At 38.2% G+C, this 21,417-nt stretch overlaps 1 pseudogene; it reads left to right on the top strand.

Annotated features, from left to right (window-relative positions):
* Positions 1 to 14,859: 14,859 nt before the first annotated feature.
* The window catches only part of LOC129679190 (40S ribosomal protein S3-like), a 62,713-nt pseudogene continuing 56,155 nt past the window's right edge, over positions 14,860 to 21,417 (top strand).

The following is a 21,417-nucleotide window of genomic DNA, read 5'->3' as shown; positions in this document are numbered from 1 at the left end:
TTCTTCTTCTTCTTCTTCTTCTTCTTCTTCTTCTTCTTCTTCTTCTTTCTCCTCCTTCTTATTTCTCCTTAAGGTCTTCCCACTGACATTACCAAGTACAAAACACTCCACTCAAGCTGTGTACAATGATTTATAACACGCTAAAAAATAATATGTAGAAAGTGAGTTTAACTTGAAAATTTTTCATGCTACTGAAAGGGAAAAAAGAAATAAAAATCAAACTGTTCAACACTGTATTTATTTAGATATGTTTTCTTCTATATCGTTTTAATAATTAAAAGTCTTAGAAACAAAAATGGGCAGGTAAAATATAATGCTTTTTAAAAGGATGAGTCCCCTGAAAGTAGATTGGAGTGGTTCCTAATGACTAAACTACTTAAGACCCTAATGCAATGTTAGGACACAATAGGTAGATGAAGCTAAGCCATTGACAGACCCAAAAGAGTTGAGGAGAATGACTCCAAGTCATGCTGTCTGTATCAACTGATAAATACAGAATGTGCATGATGTAGGTAAATCAGGTTGAAAAGTGTGGAGCGCAGAGTGGGACATCAGCCTTCTACGAACTGTTAGCAAGAGACCCAGTCTGGCAGCCACTTGTTCCCAAAAATGAATCTCTCATATACAGCCCTTGAAGGATACTTTAATTATGTTTCATATGAAAAATAGACAGTGATAAATATCCAGGTATCTCCACTGGGCAAATGATATTGAGAATGGAGAAAATGTGTTTATCCACACATAGTGTTTCTCAGGATATCAGCATCAGTGTAAATGTATATTATTATCTATCATACATATTTTCTTCACTAACTGCAATGAAATATATTGTCAAGCTTTAATGTTGAGTGTGGAATCTTGTTACAGTTCAAAACTCTCTCTCTTTAAAGGCTATATTTATTTTTAATTTTTTGTGTATGAGAATCTGACGACATGTATGTATGTGCACCACGAGAATGCCTGGTGCTTTGGGAGGCCAGAACTGGAGTGATAGGTTGTTGAAATGGAGTGGGAACACTCTTCATTTCATTTTGAAAGATGGGTAGAGCAGGATGCAACTTGGCTGGTCTCTCACAATGCCTGAAACAAAACAAAACAAAACCAAACGATACAGCCAGAGCTCCTCAGCCACTGTCAGCTGCATAACTCCCTGTAAGCCCCTTTGCTAGCCATTTGATATTCCTTCTCACAAACAATAACAAAACATAATGAGCCAGTGTTCAGCAGGAGCTGTCATATTAGCGAAATTGCTGAACAATAATCAAAGAGAATGGATCACGGTGTTCAGGCTCTAGCAGTGACTATTCCTTTGTGGAGCTATTAACAAAACCAGATGATTGGATCAGAATACATTTTTAATGAAGTCAGGAGGGCACAAATAGAAAGCACAAAGGAAGTGTTTTCTGGGTCCTTGGTCATGGTGAGTACGTGGAGTCAAGTTGCACAAATGACTGGCTTTGCCACTTTGGGGGGGGAATATGACCATGCACACAATCATCTATGACTGTTACAGACCACAAGCCCTAGCTTATTTTTGTTTTATTTCATTTTTAAATAAAAAAAGAACAACTTTCGTTAAGCAAATAGGAAAGGGAAGGTTGTATTTTTCAGATATGAAGTAGGAGTAACCTCAGCATTATGTAAATCCTATTTGATTTTATTTTCTTCTTGTTACATGCGTGTGTGCATTAGCGGTCACCTGTGTGGACTCATGTGTGAGCAGGTGCAATGTGTGCATAAGAGTGTGGAAACCTAGGATTGATATTATGAATCTTCCTTTTTTGCTCTTCCACGCTATTCTTTGAGCAAGGCCATTCAATCAAAGGCAGAGCTCATTCATGCATCTAGCTTTACTCAACAGCTTTGACCTGGCATTACTGACTAATGCAGGAAAAAAGGAAATAAAAATCAACCTGCTCTGTCTCTGCCAAAGGTTACCTTACCTTTGTTTGACATAAGAAAAACTGTTATATAACAGGTAGATTCCCTGATAACTAAGGAGCAAAATTGACACATATTGTATTCCACAGTTTCAAGGTGTTCTCAGCATCATGCACAGAAATTATACAGGAAACATTGTAATGTATGGCTGAAGGTGAGTAAAGCTTAGAATATATGATCCATTAAAACCACAATTTTCTTTTTGATTTCTCAGAAAAAAAAATCACCTCAGATCAAAAGTACTATGTGGCAGTCAACTGTAGGAATATGATTTGATTCAGAATGCATTTACTGGACATTCTACCTAGAAATGTTGTATATGCGGCTGGAGGCATGTCAAAATAATGGGAAAATACAGTTCTTGCCCCCAAAAACCAGGAGATTTAACACAACTAGACTGAAACACAGTGGCCACTCAGTAACTAATATCCCCTTAGAATTCCAAATGCAGATCTGTTTGTCTCAATCTTCCTCTGAATGCTCTTTAATTGCTGTATTATTAGTTTGGTTTTGTTGAGTTGTTCTCTTAGTCAGAGTATAAAATACTAAACTCTCATACTGATGAGTTAGTATGACAGCCCTGCTTGATGTTCAGTTGAATTGGGATAATCCATAAACTCTGTATTTAAAGATAAGACATTCTCAAAAATTATCACCAAAACTTATATAAAAAATGTGTTTCTTTTTTTGCTAAACAAATTCTTATTTTTAATTTTGCAATTTCTTTGGGTTCAGGTAAACTTTCATCCTTGGTCCACCGCACAAGATAAGGGATGAAGAGATTTCTGTCCACATTCAGAGCCAACTTCATGTCTAAGACATGAAAAAAGGAAAAGGTAATAAAAGAAACACTGCAAAATCACTTGCTATAAATTCCATGCAACCCTAGTGTTCTCCAAAATGATGAATTGGAGGAAAGTGAAATGTGTACGAAAGTGAAATGTGTACGCTCATATGAAGTTTGAGGACAAATAGACGGTAATGTAGGACAAATGGAAATTATAGAATGGCATTGAACTGGATACCAACTCCTAGATAGAAATCTATGTTCCTTCCAATTGTCAGTGATATAGATAGCCTGCATTACATTGAGTTTGTGTCATTCATGCTTTACTGTCATTGTTTAAGGACACAACCTGACGACAGCATGCTGACCTATGCCCTTCACTTGGGGATGGTCACTTGATTTGTGCAGAGTTTCCTTTATGACAGGCCTCTTAAACAGTACCATAACAAATCACCTCAACTCTAGTGGTATAGGCAACTCAAATTTCTTTTTTTAATTTCTACAGATCAGAAGTTTGAAAAGGATCTGATTGTTGATATCAGTCAAGAATCTCCAGAGAGGCAAAACAAATAAACTGTATATATTAAAGGGGAGACTTATTAAATTAGCTTAGATGATCAGTCGCTGCAAAGTCCCGCATTATTGTTCACAGGCTGGAGAAACGAACAAGCCAGCTAATAATTTTCAGACGCCAGAGCCTCAGAATAAGAGAGATCAATGACACAGCCTCGGTCTGAAGCAGGAGCTGGGAAAGAGCCCTGGAGGGCCATTTACGTAAGTCAGTATTCAAAGGCCAAAGAATATGAAGTTGGAATTCATGAGTGCCATCATCATAAACCACCACTACCACCATCATCACTAGCAACAGCAGCAGCAGCAGAAGCAAACAAACAAAGCCACTTGTTCAAGAACAGCAGGGAATCTCTAAACATTTTCTTCTAATTTTTCTAGTGTTGTTCAATAAGGACCTCTGCCCCACCTCCACTATATTGGACAACATTGGCCAAATTCGCAGTGAGTCTTCCTCAACTCACTATGCTGATCCAAATTCCAACAGTCTCTAGAAGTAGCTTCACAAACATACCCAGAAGTGTGATTGCCCATTTTCTAGATGTCTCTCAATCCAGTCAAGGGGACAGCTAAGCTTAAGTATCATAGTGGGCTAAAAATCAGTATCATCAGATGCTATCTGAAGACCTGTGGAAGGGGCATTCCTTTTCTTATACAATGTACTTTTCTATACAATGTACTAGATTTGTCTGCATCTCTTTCTTATCAAATTCCCTCATTCAAAGCCAGCAATATAGCCTTTCAAATCTCTCTAATTTTTATTAATTTCTATTTCAGTTAATCCAAAGTAATTTTCATTCTCAAAACCCTTAACTTAGTCATATCTTTCAAAACTGTTTAGCATGTAAGGGAACAAATCCATTAGCTGTTGGCATTAGAAAATGAATATCTTTGGAGAAGGGATTATTCTCCCTCTTTGAGTATCCAAACAACCACAGTCTGCTTAATAATCGAGACACATGCATATCTGAGCTCACCCGAGCGATACTTCGTTGGTAGTGCCAGGACCGCTCTCAGAGCTGCCTGACCGCAGTGGCGTGGCATGCAGAATTTCATATTTGTCTATGCATGACTGCTTCTCACCTTTTGAATGTGTTTCTGTTTATGATGATTTTGGCTATGTTTTTAACAGATTCATCATAATTTGACTATTCTAAGACTTAAAATTATTGCGAAACTTAGATTTTCCGTTTTCAGGCCAGTACTGTTTTTCCTTCAGGCCCCATTTTAAATACCCCATCTTCTCTAGTGCAAAGTGGAATATCCTGCCACCTCTGGAAAAGGAAGCTTGGAGTGGTAAGTATTTGAACAGAAAACGAAATAGCCATGACAATCACAAGAGACCGTCATTTGCTGTCTTGTCCTCTAGATTTTAAAGTTTACAAATAAAAAAAGGAAAGGGATTGTATGTTTTCTGCCATTTTTATGAATTTTATCATTATTATTATTATTATTGTCAATGCTATTATTTTACTGCCACTATTTCTTTGTTGTCCATACTGATCTGTTTAATTAAAATAACCCTTATCCTGTTTGGAAGTTTTGTTTAGAAATGTTTGTTAATAGCTGAGTAGTATTCCATTGTGTAAATGTACCACAATTTCTATATCCATTCCTCTGCTGAGGGACACCTAGGTTGTTTCTTGGTTCTGGCTATTACGAATAGAGCTGTTAGGAACATGATTGAGCAAATGTCCTTGTATACTTGAGCATATTATGGGTATATGCCTATGAGTGGCATAGCTGCATCTTGAGGTAGCACTATTCCTAAATGTCTGAAAAAAGGGCCGGATTGATTTCCAAAGTGTTTGTGCAAGTTTACATTCCCATCAGCAATGAAGTAGGGTTCCCCTTTCTCCACATCCTCTCCAGCATGTGTTGTCATTTGAGTTTTTGATCTTAGCCATTCTGGTGGGTGTAGGGTGAAATCTCAGGGTCATTTTTATTTGCATCTCCCTGATGACTAAGGACATTGAACATTTCTCTAAGTATTCTCTGCCATTTAATATTCCTCTAATAAGAATTATCTTTTTAGCTCTGTACCCCATTTTTATTTGGATTACTTGGTTTGTTAGTGTTTAACTTCTTAAGTTTGTTATATATTAGCCCTCTCTCAGATATAGGGTTGGTAACTTAAACCCCTGCTCAGATGTAGCCCATAGACTCAGTATCCAAGTTGGGTCTCTAGTAAGGGGAGCAGGTGCTTTCTCTGGCATGAACTCAGTGACAGGGTCTCTGATCACCTCTGCCTGGGGGGGTGTAGTCTTGCCAGGCCACAGAGGAAGACAATGCAACCAGTCCTGATGAGACCTGATAGGCTAAGATCAAATAGAAGGGGAAGAAGATGTCCCCTACAGTGGAGTAAGGGAAGAGTATAAGGGGAGAAGAGGGAGGGGGGTGGGCTTTAGAGGAGATGAGGGAGGGGCCACAGCCAGGAAACGAATTGAATAAATTGTAATAAATGATAATAATAAGAAAGAAAATACAGTAAATCAATAAAAAATAATTTTAAACAATGGGAAAATTACAGAGCTCCTTAAAGCTTATATGAAGTGAAAGGTTAAAAAAAGAGAAATGATTGTTAATATTCATTTATTAGTTATTTTAATGTCTTAGATTACCCAGATCCAAACTTTCCTCATCATCTTTATTTAAAATAATTCTAAGCCACATTTACTAGAAGAGATCCACTGACTTTACATTGGTGCAAGCCACAATAATTCTGTCACTTCAAGTCCAAACTGTCAGCACAGGGTCAAAATATAACAAAAATATTTATTTGCACTTAAATCAGAAGAGAAATAGTGACAAGTGGACATCTGAGGGAGTGTTTAAAGCGATAAGAAAAGTTCTCATTGGTATCAACTTCAAACCAAATCAAATTCAACAGAAATTATTGAAGTCCCCAAAAGCGGATTCAGTCATGACAAATAGTCACTGTGCTCCGTTAATAGCAACTGAGGCAAGATGAGGAAATTAAAATCTACAAGTAGAAAACAAACAATTAGCAGAGAGAGCTGCAGTAAGCTTCCCAGGTAATTTAAGCACAGAAACAGATGTTACAAAACAAACACCACTCCATAATGAGTCTTTAAGAACATATTTTATTTTATGTGAGTGTGTACTTGTGTATGTGAGAATGTGTGTGTGTGAGAGAGAGACTTGTGTGTGTACACATGGAAGCAGGAGCCCATTGATGGCAGATGATAACGCTGAATGCCTTGGTGCTTGAACTACAGTTAGAAACAGTTGTGACTCATCACAGGGGTGTTGAGAAAAGAATTGCAGTTCCTCTGAAGAGCAGCAAGCACTCTACTGCTGAGCCATCTCTCCAGCACCCACAGAACAAATTCTGAATACTTAATTTTGGTTGCCAATAAATTTAGAAACAATACTCAAGATATCCACAGTAACCACTTTTTTGGACATCATGTTGGATGTATTAGCTGATTCAATTAAACAATAATAAATAGGAGCATAAATACCAAAGAAGTGATAAAGACATTTCTATTTATAAATGTTGATTCATCAGAGGAAGTCAACATGGAATGATCTACTACAAATCATAATTAAACATTGATATATCTGAGTTCTGAAATGTATCGTCAGGACAAATAGCAAAATACTAGAAAAAATGTGTCATCTTTCAAGAAAATCTTCAGATAAAGCTGTTTGCCTTGAAAATTTGATTTTGCTTAATAATATTTACTGCTTAAGACTCTGATATGTTTAAATTTTAAATTTTGACAGCCAGCATGGTGGTGCATACCTGAAATCCCAGCATTCAGGGAGGCAGAAACAGGCAGATCTCTGTGATTTCAAGGTCGGCCTGGTCTACAAAGTTAATCCAGGACAGACAAGGCTACACAGAGAAACTCTGTCTTGAAAAAGAACAACAATAACAAAATAAAAATAAAATTTTTGAAGCATATATATATACATATATATGTATGTATATATATATATATATGATTCACTGAAGTTAGTTTTAGATGAAATGCAAAGTAGTCTAGCATTTTATAAAGTATACAAAATTTTAGAGACCAGAAGAAAAATGTTTTGTTTCACACAAATGCTTAGAAAAAAAATGGGGTTTTTTTGTATTTAAATTTTTTTATTTTTATTTTTACATTTTTTCTTTATTAATTGCACTTTATTCCCTTTGTATCTCCCCTGTGGTTCCCTCCTTCCTCCCATCCCAATCCCTCCCTTGCTCCACCCTCTGCATGCATGCCCCTCCCCTAGTCCACTGATAGGAGAGGACTTCTTTTCCTTCCTTCTGATCCTAGTCAATTAGGTCTCATCAGGAGTGGCTGCATTGTCTTCTTCTGTGGCCTGGTAATGCTGCTTCCCCCTCAGGGGGAGGTAATTAAAGAGCAGGCCAATCAGTTCATGTTATATTTTTTTCTTTTTGGTTCTTCTAATTTTCATTTTTACCTTACTACCTTCTTATTCTCCAATATCCTCCCTTTTGCTTTCACAGCTTCCCACAGAAACAAGTTCCCACATTTGAGAGAGATCTTGTGGTATTTGTGTTTGAAAGACTTGCTTATTTTGCTTAATATGACAAAATATGACATAGCTCCATCTATGTTCATGTGGACTACATTATTTTGAATTTTCTTCTTTATGGCTGAATAAAACTGTGTCTGTGTGTGTCTCTCTCTTTCAGTGTGTGTACGTGTGTGTGTGTGTGTGTGTGTGTGTGTGTGTATGTGTGTTCATCGATATAGATACTTAGACTGGTTCCAAAACTTTGCTACTTTGCAGAGTGCTGAGACAAACCTGGATCTGCAGGTATTTCTAGAGTAAACTTATTAGGAATCTTTCTGAGCTGGTAAGTTCATAAAGTCTAGGTAGGATCCTGTACCCTATGGCAGTTTCCTATCCACTATTTGAGAGACCTCATAATTTTTTGTCTTTGATTTATAATAGCAGTTCCAAGAGGATTTCTTCTCAGAGGTAAGTTTAATGAAAAGGACGTCTGTGATATTTGTTTTCCTGCCTTTTATCTAAATTTCAAACAGTCAAGAGAGAAGATAGCATAACAAACTTTGCGAGAATTTTACATAAAACTTGGTGAATTCTCTGTGTTCCCTCTCTCTCTGTTTCCCCTCCCCACCCTTTTTCTCTGTGTCAATGTATGTGTGGGTCCAGTGGGTACATGTGAAGGTTAGAGGGCAATTGCATGTGGCGGTTCCTGGATTCCACCTTGCTTGAGACAGTCTTTGCTGATTGCTGAAGTATGCTCCAGTCCAGGTAGCCTGTGAACTCCTGGAGGCTATCCTGTCTTCTGATCTCATCCTAGGCATATATGGATTGCAGATGTGGACAAATGCACCCAGATGTAGGTGGGCTATGAAGATTTGAACTCAGATCCTCATGCTGTCACAGCAGTTCCTTTACTCACAGAGCTATCTCTCAGTCCTTTTGTGAATTATTTAGATTTCTTTTTCTTCAAATAAATTCTAGACTCTAGGTAGACCTAATACTAAAATAAATAAAATCAATGTGATTTTGAACAATTGGCATATGAACAAGAAAAATTAAGATGTCAGAGATTGTTTCCTTATTGGCTTCCTAGCCCATGCAGCAGTCTTCTCTACATATTTTCTTCAAGTTTTGGATTTAGGTAAAGCCACAGGAAAATGTATGCCAATGTATTTATTTAGCCACCTGTATTGCTAACGTTTAACTGTTGGTCATTTTGCTTACTCAGGTTATTTGTTATTAAATGTGATTTTGAGATATTATGACTTTCAACTATCAAATGGGAGAAAAGTGGAAACAAACAAACAAACAAAAATCATGACTTTTTTTTCTGTATTGAATTATGGGCTGCTTTAAATTTCCAAAGCTATCTTTACAGATTTATTTTTATGTATTTTGTCTGCATGTATGGACCACATACATGCCTGGTGTTTGCTGAAGCAAATGAGGGCATCAGATCCCCTGTAACTGGAATTTTAGATAGTTGAGAGTTGCCAATGGGTGCTGGAAACCTAACTAAGGACCTCTGTAAGATCAGCATGTACTTTCAGCAGCTGAGTGATCTCTCCAGCCTCTGTAGTCAAAGTTATTCATAACAGAAATTTAGCAGTAACGCCACGATTTATGTTCATCTTTTCAATATTTATCTAACTTTAGTGTTGTTTAATATAAATTAATTATATATATATTTATTAATAAGACTTTAAATTGATTTTTTTAATGTTTGTTAGAGTTTTAGCAAGTGAAATTACAAATATAGTCTTCACGTCACTGGTTAATATGAACTATATTAGTGACTTACATTTTAATAATGGATTTTTCATTATTTTTAGTTTTAGGGAAAGATCAATGTTACGGTTTGATTGCACATTTAAAGTACTGTAGAACCAACCCAGCAAATGTCTTCCTCCACGGCTTCCTAGTTTTTGATAACTCCCCCAGTTGCTTAGATACTTCCTAGAAACTGACACATAATTTGATATGCTTAAAAGAGAAAAGAAAGGTCAATTTTCACAATTGCTGAGACCTTCATTAGAATACATCAGTTGTTTGTAATGTTTGCCATTTCATGTAAATTCTTCCAATTAGGAAACCTTTTGAGATTCTTGTGAAGGAGGATGAACCCGCTAAAATGCATCAGTACTGACAGATATTCTTCTTCTTCTCAAATTAGCTAAAAAACATTCCAAATATGGGAAAATCTTAGTCATAATTTTACAATTAAAATGCGACATGGGCAGCCCCCACCTCGAATGTTTTCTGACTTTGTTATGAATGAGTAATTTCCCTTATTTTTGTGAAATAAGGATCAATGTTTTTTTTTTATTATTTGTATGGAATAGAAATATTCAGATTAAAGAGAGGAAACTCATTAAAAATTTTCTCTGAGAGAAGACCCATATTTGGTAGACTAGAATTCAGAGTTTTCATTCAGGAAAGTAAAGATGCCATGAATTTTTAACTTATGTAATTTAACCATATTTTATTTGCTTAATTTTTAACAAAGCATGGGAAAGTATTGTTCATTGGGAAGGAAGTAAATTGGTATTATGGAAAGTGGCAGGGAAAGCTCTCAAAGAAAAATAAAACAGAAAATGGAAGTACCATGAGACTTAGCAGTCCTAGGTCAGGGTACATACACAAAGGACTACAGCAGAGTGTGAACTAAGTATCGTTCCTCCCACGCCCATTGATGCATCACCCACAATTGCCAAAATATGAAAGCAAGGAATGTGTCAACCAGTAGATGAATAGATTAAAAAATAAGTCATACATATAAACAGTTGATTTCCATTCAGCCTTAAAAAGAATGACATTGTCATTTACTACAAAGTAAGTGAATCCAGAGGGCACCAAGCTCAGTTAAATAGGGGAGCGCAAAGTGATAGATACACAACAACCTCATTAATATGCAACAGAAAACAGAAGCATACTCTTAGGAGCAGAGTGTAGCTGAGATGTTGTCCAGTGGTACAGATTGTAGTTGAAGAACAGACAAATTCTAGTGACCGGGGTCAAGCACACATATTGCTTATTTCAAAATGACTTTAAAAAAAATTACTGTTGACATGTTTTCAACAGCACAAAAACTGAATGAAACTTAAAAAACCTCTATAGGTGTACAAATTTTAGTATGTTTATTCTATTTTATATGACTATTATCCACTTATAAGTGAGTATATACCATGTGTGTCTTTCTGCTTCTGGGATACCTCACTCTGGATGATCATTCCTAGTTCCCACCATTTGCCTGCAAATTTTGTGCTTTCCTTGTTTTTAATTGCTGAGTAGTATTGCGTTGTATAAATGTACCAGGTGTTCTGTATTCATTCCTCAGTTGAGGGACATTTCCAGGTTATACCTATTATAAATAGAGCTTCCACGAAGATGGTTGAGCAAATGTCCTGGTTGTGTACTTGAGCATATTTTGGATATATGCCTAGCAGTGGTATAGCTGGATCTTGAGAAAGCATTATTCCTAAATGTCTGAGAAAGTGCCAGATTGATTTCCAAAGTGGTTGTACAAGTTTACATTCCTACTAGCAATGGAGGAGGGTTCCTCTTTCTTCACATACTCTCCAGCATGTGTTGTCATTTGATTTTTTTATCTTAACCATTCTGATTGGTGTAATATGAAATCTCAGGGTCATTTTGATTTGCATCTCTCTGATGGCTAAGGATGTTAAGTATTTCTTTAAGTGTTTCTCTGCCATTCTATATTGCTCTATTGAGTATTCTCTTTTTAGCTTTGTACCCCATTTTTTAATTGGATTACTTGGTTTGTTGGTATTTTAACTTCTTGAGTTCTTTATATATCTGGATAGTAGCCCTCTGTCAGACATAGGGTTGGTGAAGATCCTTTCCCAGTCTCTAGGCTGTCATTTTGTTCTGATGACAGTGTCCTTTGATTTACAGAAGTTTTTCAGTTTCATAAGGTCCCATTTATTGATTGTTGATCTTACAGCCTGTGCTGTATAAGTGAATATTAGACACATAATATAAGACAAACATACTAAAATCTGTACACCTAAGGAAGCTGGGCTAGAAGGAGGACCCTGGGGAAAATGATCAATACATATCTAGATACTCAAAGGGGATGGACATAGAAAGAGGGAGATAACAGGGAATAGGACAGGAGTCTACCTCAGAGGGCCTCTGAAAGACTCTGCCCAGCATGGTAACAAAGCAGATGCTGAGACTCATAGCCAAACTTTGGGCAGAGTGCAGGGAATCTTATAAAAGAAGGTGGAGATAGAAAGACCTGGGGAGGACAGGAGCTCCATAAGGGGGAAGAATCCTTACCAGGCCACAGAGAAAGACAATGCAGCCAGTCTTCATGAAACCTGATAGGTTAGGGTCAGAGGGAAGGGGATGTGGACCTCCCCTATCAGTGGATTTGGAGAGGGTCATGGGAGGAGATGAGGGAAGGAGGGTGGTATTGGGAGGGAATGAGGGAAGGGGTTACAGCTGGGATACAAAGTGAATAAACTATAATTAATAAAAAAATTAAAAATTAAAAAAACCAATAACCTCTATTCTGAATGGCTCTTCCAAGTTGTGTAGTCTTTTGGTCTGGTTAGTTTCAGTGTGTAATACTCTTGGTTTCCAACTTTTTTTTTTATTAATATTTAAACTTTTAAGATTAGTGAGTGAAATAAAATGGTTATAAGTGTGTTTTTAATTATGACACACAACTATATATCACATTAAATTTACACATGTATACAATTTTTGTTTTTCAATTAAAATACTTTTAAATCTAAGTACGTGACTAAGCATCATCCTGAAATCTAAAGTTCATGCAATATACCTCTGCACAAGGATGAGATACAGGTTCAGGAAATCTGATATCAAACCATCCACCTTCCTGTGTCGAGAAACTAGAGATAAACATACTGCCAGCCTTTGAACAAGGCCCAGTGTCTGCAAGCAACCCCAGCCATATGGCTGAAACTGTAGCTATATAGTTCATCCGTGGTATTTGGGTTTTAAATGATATTTTAAACCAAACTTGCCTGCTTTGTAAGCAAATGAGCAGATGGCTTCTTCTGGACAGAACCACAGGGGCCAGTCCAACACTTTATTATTGGCTAAAGGACACTCTGTCAGGCATGTTCTCAAGCTATTCATTTATTTTACTGGTGTACTAAAGTTATTATTATATATTAGTTATTAAAAGATTGGTGCCCTCATCTTCTGCATACTATTCTCAAAGCACTATGGCCAGTGAGTATACACTGGTACCCCACAGATGCCATACATTCTGATATATCAGTAGCAATATTTTCCTGGCTACAAGGTATTTCTAACATGCACAAAGAGAGTAGACTAGTTTTTTTTTTCAGTAAATAACATGAATTTATAATCTCAAGACAAAAACAAAAATAGATTTACAGCCTCTCAGTCTATATTATATAAAACATATATGGACTTCCTTATAGACAATAACCCAAATGCTCCAAACCTTGACAAATCCCCAAGAATGAATAGCACATGTGTCAATTGTATTATATACAAAAATATGTAGCACATCTGGCAGCAGTGAATACACATTTTTATTTTTTCCAATTTATTTTTGGGGTTTCTCTTTTCTTTTTAAATTTAATTTTATTTATATATTTACTTATTACAGTTTATTCACTTTGTATCCCCGCTGCAGCCCCTTCCCTTGTCGCCTCTCAGTCCCACCCATCCTTCCTCTTCTCCCTCTATGTCCTTTCCCTATTCACCTGATAAGGAAGGACCTTCTCCTCTTCCCCTTCTGTCTGACCCTAGTTATCAGGTCTCATCAAGGCTGGCTCCATCATCTTCCTCTGTGGCCTGGAAAGGCTGCACCCCTAGGGGGAGGTGATCAAAGCGCCAGCCCCTGAGTTCATGTGAGAAACAGCCCCTGTTCGCCTTACTAGGAAACTCACTTGGGAACTGAGCAGCCAATGGGCTTCCTTGAGCAGGGGTATACATCCTCTCCACGCATGGTCCTTAGTTGGAATATTGGTCTCTGCGGCCTCCCTGAGCCCAGATGTTTTGGCTCAGTTGTTCTCCTTGTGGAGTTCCTGTCCCCTCCAGGTCTTTTTATCTCCCTCTTCTTCCATAATGATTCCAGCACTCAGCTCAAAGTTTGGCTATGAGTCTCAGTATCTCCTTCGATACCCTGGTAAGTAGAGCCTTTCAGAGTTCCTCTGTGGAAGCCTACTGTCCTGTTCCTGTCTTCTCCTACTTTCAATGCCTATTCTGTTTGACCTTCTGAATGAGGATTAAGCCTCTTCTCTAGGGTCCTTCTTGTCTTCTAGCTTCTTTAGGGCTATACATTTTAGTATGTTTATCCTATATTATATGGCTAACATCCACTTATAAGTGAGTATATACCATGTGTATCTTTTCTGTTTCTGGGATACCTCACTCAGGATGATCTTTTCTAGTTCCTACAAATTGCCTGCAAATTTCATGATTTCCTTGTTTTTTTCTTAATTAAACTTTTATTTTTTATATTAATTACAGTTTATTTATTTTTTATCTCAGCTGTAGCCCCCTTCCTCATTCCCTCCCGATCCTACCCTCCCTTGCTCATCTCCTCCCTGCCCCGCTTTAAGTCCACTGATAGGGAAAGTCCTCCTTCCCTTCCATCTGACCCTAGCTTATCAGGTCTCATCAGGACTGGCTGCAATGTCCTTGTTTTTAATTACTGAGTAGTATTCCGTTGTGTGAATGTACCACTCTTTCTGTATCCATTCCTCCGTTGAGGGACATCTAGGTTGTTTCCAGATTCTGGCTATTACGAATAGAGCCACTACAAACATGGTTGAGCAAATGTACTTATTGAATGGTGGGGCATCTTTTAGGTATATGCCTAGGTATAGCTGGCTCTTGAGGTAGCACTATTTCTAATTTTCTGAGGAAGCACCAGATTGATTTCCAAAGTGGTTGTACAGGTTAAATTCCCACCAGCAATGGAAGAGGATTCTCCTTTCTATTTTTTGCAATTTAAATTATGTGTATGTATGTGTTTCTTTCTGGCTATACCACACATGGTTGCAGTATCTTCAGGGGCCAGAAGCATAAACTAATCATACATGACAAGTAAGGGGACTGAAAGAATTGACAGGGATGCATGGCAGCTGGTGGTGTGGACTTACCCTCTGACAACTACTTTCACCCAGAGACAGTGTGGCTTTCTTAAAGTTGGCCTGAAACCAGGGTCCAGTGGCTCCGGACAAGCCAAGTTCATAAGCAGAAGAAGCTCTGACACTCTGGAGTCTCTGTTGCTACACATACGGAAGACAAAAACAAAGAACAGAATTTGTAAAGACATTCAAGGTAAAGGTTTAAAGGGTCCGTTAAGTATGCATAAAACAATGAAATTAGGGGCTCTGGTGATGGTCCAGGGGCTACTAAAAGTACATGCTGCCGTTTTAGAGGACTTGAGTTAGATTTCCAGTATCCACATCAAACAACTCACCACTGCCCATAAATTCAATCCTGTGCAGCTTCTGCAGTCATGTTCAATTACCTACACACAAACACACAGACACACACACACACACACACACACACACACACACACACACACACACAATTAAAAGTAAGAAAAAATGTAGCTCATTATAGCCAATAGAACCCAGGGCACATCTTATATTCAAGCCCAGCTAGCATTTGTCTGGTTTTCCCAAGAAAGTGCAATTCCATCTATACTTAAGTATCTTTCTACATGAATATAGTACAGTGAGTGTGAGCTGCTTACATTAAAGAGAAAAATGATCCCCAAGTGCTGCCTAGCAAAGGAACAATCCATATAAACTTTAATTTTTATAAATTTGAAAAAACTAAAATGTTTTCCCATGATTCATATTTATGTTTTAAAAGAATGTATCATCCTGTTTTCTGTACTTAAATCTTTCTTGACACCACATAGTGTCATAGGCTTGCATTGGCTATGGGATTATCTAATATTTACTGCTTTTGATTAACATTGACAGTTTAAGTCATTGTGGTCAGGAAATGAGTAGACTTCCCCTCAGCTGACATTTGACTGGTGTTTTCTTATTGTTAATGTTATGATATCACCAAAATGATATATGTTAAGGAGAAAGATCACAAAGGTAAAGTATTATTTTAATTACAACATTTTATGGAGTCATACCATCAGCATTACTTAACACTGTGTTGTCTAGTTTTATGTCTACTTGACTCTATTTTGGGATAAGAGATATGAGAACCCCAATTGATAAAATGCCTTCATAGCTTTGGCTTTAGGTAAGCCTATGGGACATTTTCTTGTGATTTATGTGGGAAGACCTGAGCCCATTGTGTGTTGGGCCAGCCCTGGGCAGGTCGTCTTGGATGATGTTAGAAAGAAGACTGAGCAAACCACAGAGAATAAGACAGGAAGTGGTACCCTTCCATGGATTCTGCATCAGTTTCTGCCACTATGTTCCCACCCTGTCTTGAGCTCCTGATCTGACGTCCTTTGATAATAAATAGTGTGTGGCATGGAAGTGTAAGTGGAATAAACTCTTTCCTCCGCAAGTTGCATGTGATCATGGTATTTTAGCACAGCAAAAGAAACCTTAACTAAGGCACTTTTGGTGTGTTTTCCAATTTTCTGTATCATAAGATTATATTCTCTCATTTATTTTTCACACTCTTTAGGACAAAGTTGTACTTCATCTCCTTGAGGACATATACCTACAGACATTACTTACTCTTGTCTTATTGTCCTCATTCAGTTAGTAATTCACCCATTCAACGATTTATTTACCGACTAATTCATTCAAATGCATTTAGTTTCTATCCTGGGTTACAATCCAATGATACTCCATTGTCCTGTTGTTCAGATTGTTTCCATCTTGTCATGAGGGAAAATTTCTAGATGCTCTCTTCTCAGACACGATAGCATTATTCTTTCTTCTTTTCTCTCCTCACCCTGTCTCTCATTCTTACTTCTCTTCATGTTCTTCCTCTTTTTAGACCAAAAGATGATTAAGGTTTGTCTTGTATTTGACCTCCCCAGTGTTGGATTCAATTATTTTTCTAAAGTAATCTAATTCCTTTCATTGATATTTTAACTTCTTATCTTCTATTAGCTGATAAGAAGGAAATAAATGGATATATTCTGACCTCTGTACATGTGTTTATCCATGCATGCTTTCAAATAGGAGCTAGGGCCTATCTAGTGGCTCAGTCGGTGTTTGCCACTAACCATGAGGAACCAAGTTCAGTCCCCAGCAACCGTATAAAAGCTGCTGTATCTGTGCTTTCTGGCTACCCAGTTCCTGTTTCAGAAACTGATGTATCGAACAACGAAGAAGACAGTTATCATTGACCTTTGACCTTACACATATGTGAACACACACATGAATGTAAACACTTACCACACAAATAAGCATTTTCAAATATAACCATTTGCAACTATAACAAATTACTAAGGGCAGTTTTAGCTCATTTTCTTGCTCATCTGTGGAAAACATCCAATGAAAAACCTAGCTGCTATTATTATTGATTTATTAAATTGTTCAATTTCAGCATACATATGTTGTGGTTAAACTCTCTCTATAAGAAACAAATTTGATTATTTTTATTTAATGTTGGCCTACTGTTTTTTCCTTTAATCTTATAGATTTCATTAACCTTCAGAGTTATTTAGGATGCCATGTTTTTCTCACATCTTATTTAGTGAGGTTATTTTGTACATTTGTAAAGCATTTCTTGTGCTGTACTCATTTTCTCAATGGGATCCTTTTACCTTCTAAGTATTATATTAAAGTTTACTCTATGTACTGTTCCAAATTTTGTCCAAAGTATGTTATGACTTATCAACCATATTAGTATTAGGTACAATTATATGAGCCATGTGCTGTACTCATCTAGTCTCCTCCAGTGAATTCTTGTCAACTATTGATCTGTTTGCTATTTGTATAGTTTTGCTTACTCCAGATTGCTACATGACTAGAATAATATAGCATGATTAGAATACAGCCACCTTTTAAGTTGGCTTCTCTCATTCAGCAGTATGCCTACAGGATTAATCTATCTCATGAAAATCTGACACTCACTAAAAGACAGTATTAGAGACACTCTAATTTAGCACCTCAAGACTGATATTTTGTTGATATGAATTACTGTTTTGTAATATCCTCCATTTCTCTCTTAAGACAATGTTTTCTTAAACGCAATACTGATGCTCACTTAGAAAGAGGTAAGACTTGACAAAGGTAAAAGGAACCATAAATATTGATGAGCAGCCAAAAAGGAGATTCTTGAGGTCAGTTGTCCCTATGAAACTTCAATGGAGGAGAAACTACAATCCAGCAAATGCTTGGGTTTAAAGCACACACACACACACACCAAAACAAACAAACAAACAAAAAAAAAAAAAACAAAAAAAAACCTAACTGCAGTTGTCTGTAAGGCTGGCTTTAGAATGCCCTGATAGGTGGGGCAAGATGGCGGCGCCAGGAGGACTCTCATTCTGAGGAGCAGCACAGCAGGATTGGCACAGTGACCAGCAATCAGAACTCACGGCCATAAAACACAAGTGATTGTGTTTCACAGGTGAGAGGATACCCCAGGGTGGGGGATTCAATCAGCTTTAACTCACCCGGCTAAACCGCAGAAGAGATCCCGGTTCTGCCAGGCGCTTGGTCGCCAGCCCAGAGCTACCCGCCAGCGCAATCTGGTCACGGTCCCAGACTGAACTGTGGGCCCACAACACCATAGACTGGATTTCCCAGTCGAGAGATAACCCCACAGAGCAGGAAACAATTGGGACCAACCTCAGGTTACCCAGACATCCCTTGGAAAAGACTCGGGTTCCGCGGGTGCCCCAGGAGCCAGTCAGGACCCAGAGCCAGGACACAGGCGCCTGCCTGCATGCCTGATTTACCGCCTCAGATAGAACTGTGGGCACCAGGGCACCAGACTGCGTGTCTCTGGCAGGAGGAAACCCCCAACGGAGGGGGTCAGCAGCTCTAACGCTTAGGACACCCAGCACCAAAACACTTCCTGGACTCACGCAGACTCTAGTGCAGGCAGGAGCGCTGTGCTCTGCCACCATTATTGAGTCCCCCTAGGGCACTGGGACACACAGCTGCATCCTCAGACCTACAAAAGCCAGAGAGCCATTACAGCAGCCCTCAGATACTGTGCCAAGGATCAACCAGTTATTCCTAGCTAGACTGTCAAAACTGTGGGAATCCCTGGTCCTTCAAGAGGGCTGCACCCACAGTGTCTGGACCAGAGCAGTGCCTGCAGCCGCCATCCCAGACAGAGACACACAGCTTCTGGTCCAGAGTGAGGCACCCAGCCTCCAGACCAGAACAGTGCCCCCAGGTGCCAACTCAACCTAGGTGCACATTCTCCAGGTCCAGAGCGGAGCAATCAGCCTCTGGCCCAGAGACTGGCTGAGTGCACCTCCCACTTTCCCGGACAGAACTGTGCGCCCCAGGATAACAGACTGAGTTTCCCTGTTGGGAGAAAACCCCACAGCTAGGGAATCAGTAGTTTCTTCAAGAGGACTGTACATATAAATTTAGTGAGCAGCAGCACACTAAATTTATAACAAGAAACCCAGCAGTGGGGCAGCTGTCTTGAGAAATTCTATGGGTAAGAGGAGATCCCCCCCTGCCTAACATAGACCACAGCTACTACTCAGGGCTATAAACCTGAGGTGAGCAGTGGCAACTCCTGAGAAACACTGGCCATACAGTGACCATAACCAAAAAGCAGAGAAGGACTCCTTCAGGAAAAATTATCTTCCGGCCAAGGGGATACTCCCTACCTCAGGACTCCAGGAAGCACAGAAACTAACAGCCAACACCTAAATCAGCCCAATGGGTAGAGGTCAGCGTAAAGGATCAACCAACAAAAGACAGAGCAATATGGCATCTCCAGAACCCAGCCATCCAGAGGCGAACAGCCCTGAACAATGCAGCATAATAGAAAATCAAGAAGATGACCTTACATGTATGTTGATGAAGAGGATAATAGAGGAAACAAATAAAATACGTAAAGAATTAGAGGAAGATAAAACCAAACAGATCATGGCTATCTGTAAAGAAATGGAGGAAGATAAAGACAAGCAGATTAGGGCCATCCGTGAAGAAATACGAAAAGGTGCAGTCAAACAGCTTGTGGCCTTCAGAGAAGAAACAATTAAATCACTGAAAGAAATAAAAGAGACAGAGTTGAAGGAACAAAAAGAAAAAGAGGAAAATACAAGCAGACAGGTGAAGGAAGTAAACAAAACAACTCAAGACCTGAAGATAGAACTAGAAAAATTAAAGAAAACACAAATGGAAGAAATAATGGACAGGAAGAATTTAGCGAAGAAAACAGGAACTACAGAGGTAAGCATAACCAACAGAATACAAGAAATAGAAGAAAGAATCTCAGGTGTAGAAGATACAATGGAAGAAATCGACGTATCTATCAAAGAAAATGTTAAATCCAAAAAATTCCTGACACAGACCGTCCAAGAAATCCAAGACAATATGAAAAGACAAAATCTAAGAATAATAGGAATAGAGGAAAAAGAAGACTCCCTTCTCCAAGGCCCAGAAAATATTTTCAACAAAATCATTGAAGAAAATTTCCCCAAATTAAAGGAGAAGCCAATAAGAATACAAAAGGCCTACAGAACACCCAACAAATTAGACCAGAAAAGAAAATCCTCCCGCCACATAATAATCAAAACAGTAAGTATACAGAACAAAGAAAAAATACTAAAAGCTGCAAGGGAAAAAGGCCAAGTAACATATAACTGCAAACCCATTAGAATCACACCTGACTTTTCAACAGAAACTATGAAAGCCAGAAGGGCCTGGACAGATATCATGCAGACCCTAAGAGAACACAGATGTCAACCCAGGCTACTATACCCTGCAAAACTCTCAGTCCTCATAGATGGAGAAAACAAGATATTCAATGACAAAAACAAATTTCTACAATAGCTACACACAAATCCAGCATTACAGAAGACACTGGAAGGGAAAATACAACCCAAGAAAATTAGCTTCTGTCAAGAAAGCACAGGAAATAATTAACCTTACTACAGCAAAACAGAAAGCAACCAAGCACACAACCTTATGAACACAGCCAACATCAAAATCAAAGGATCTAACAGCCACTGGTCATTAATCTCTCTCAACATCAATGGACTCAACTCTCCAGTAAAAAGACACAGATTAACAGAATGGATACGTAAACAAAACCCAGCAATCTGTTGCATACAAGAAACACACCTAAGACACAAAGATAGACATTACCTGAGGGTAAAAGGTTGGAAGATGACCTTCCAAGCAAATGGACCCAAGAAGCAAGCAGGAGTAGCCATTCTAATATCTGATAAAATAGACTTTCAACCAAAATTAATCAAAAGAGATGAGGAAGGACACTTTATACTCATCAAGGGAAAATTCCACCAGGAAGACATCACAATCCTGAACATCTATGCCCCAAATACAAGAGCACACACATTTGTAAAAGAAACATTGATAAAATTTAAACCACATATAGATCCCCACACATTAATAGTAGGAGACTTCAACACCCCACTCTCAACAAAGGACAGGTCAACTAAACAGAAATTAAACAAAGAAACAATATCTCTGACAGAGGTCATGAATCTAATGGAC

The sequence above is a fragment of the Psammomys obesus genome, unplaced genomic scaffold, assembly GCF_907164565.1.
Source record: "Psammomys obesus unplaced genomic scaffold, mPsaObe1.curated_primary_1811, whole genome shotgun sequence".
NCBI classification, from domain to species: domain Eukaryota; kingdom Metazoa; phylum Chordata; class Mammalia; order Rodentia; family Muridae; genus Psammomys; species Psammomys obesus.
This window is presented reverse-complemented; position numbering and strand designations above follow the sequence as displayed.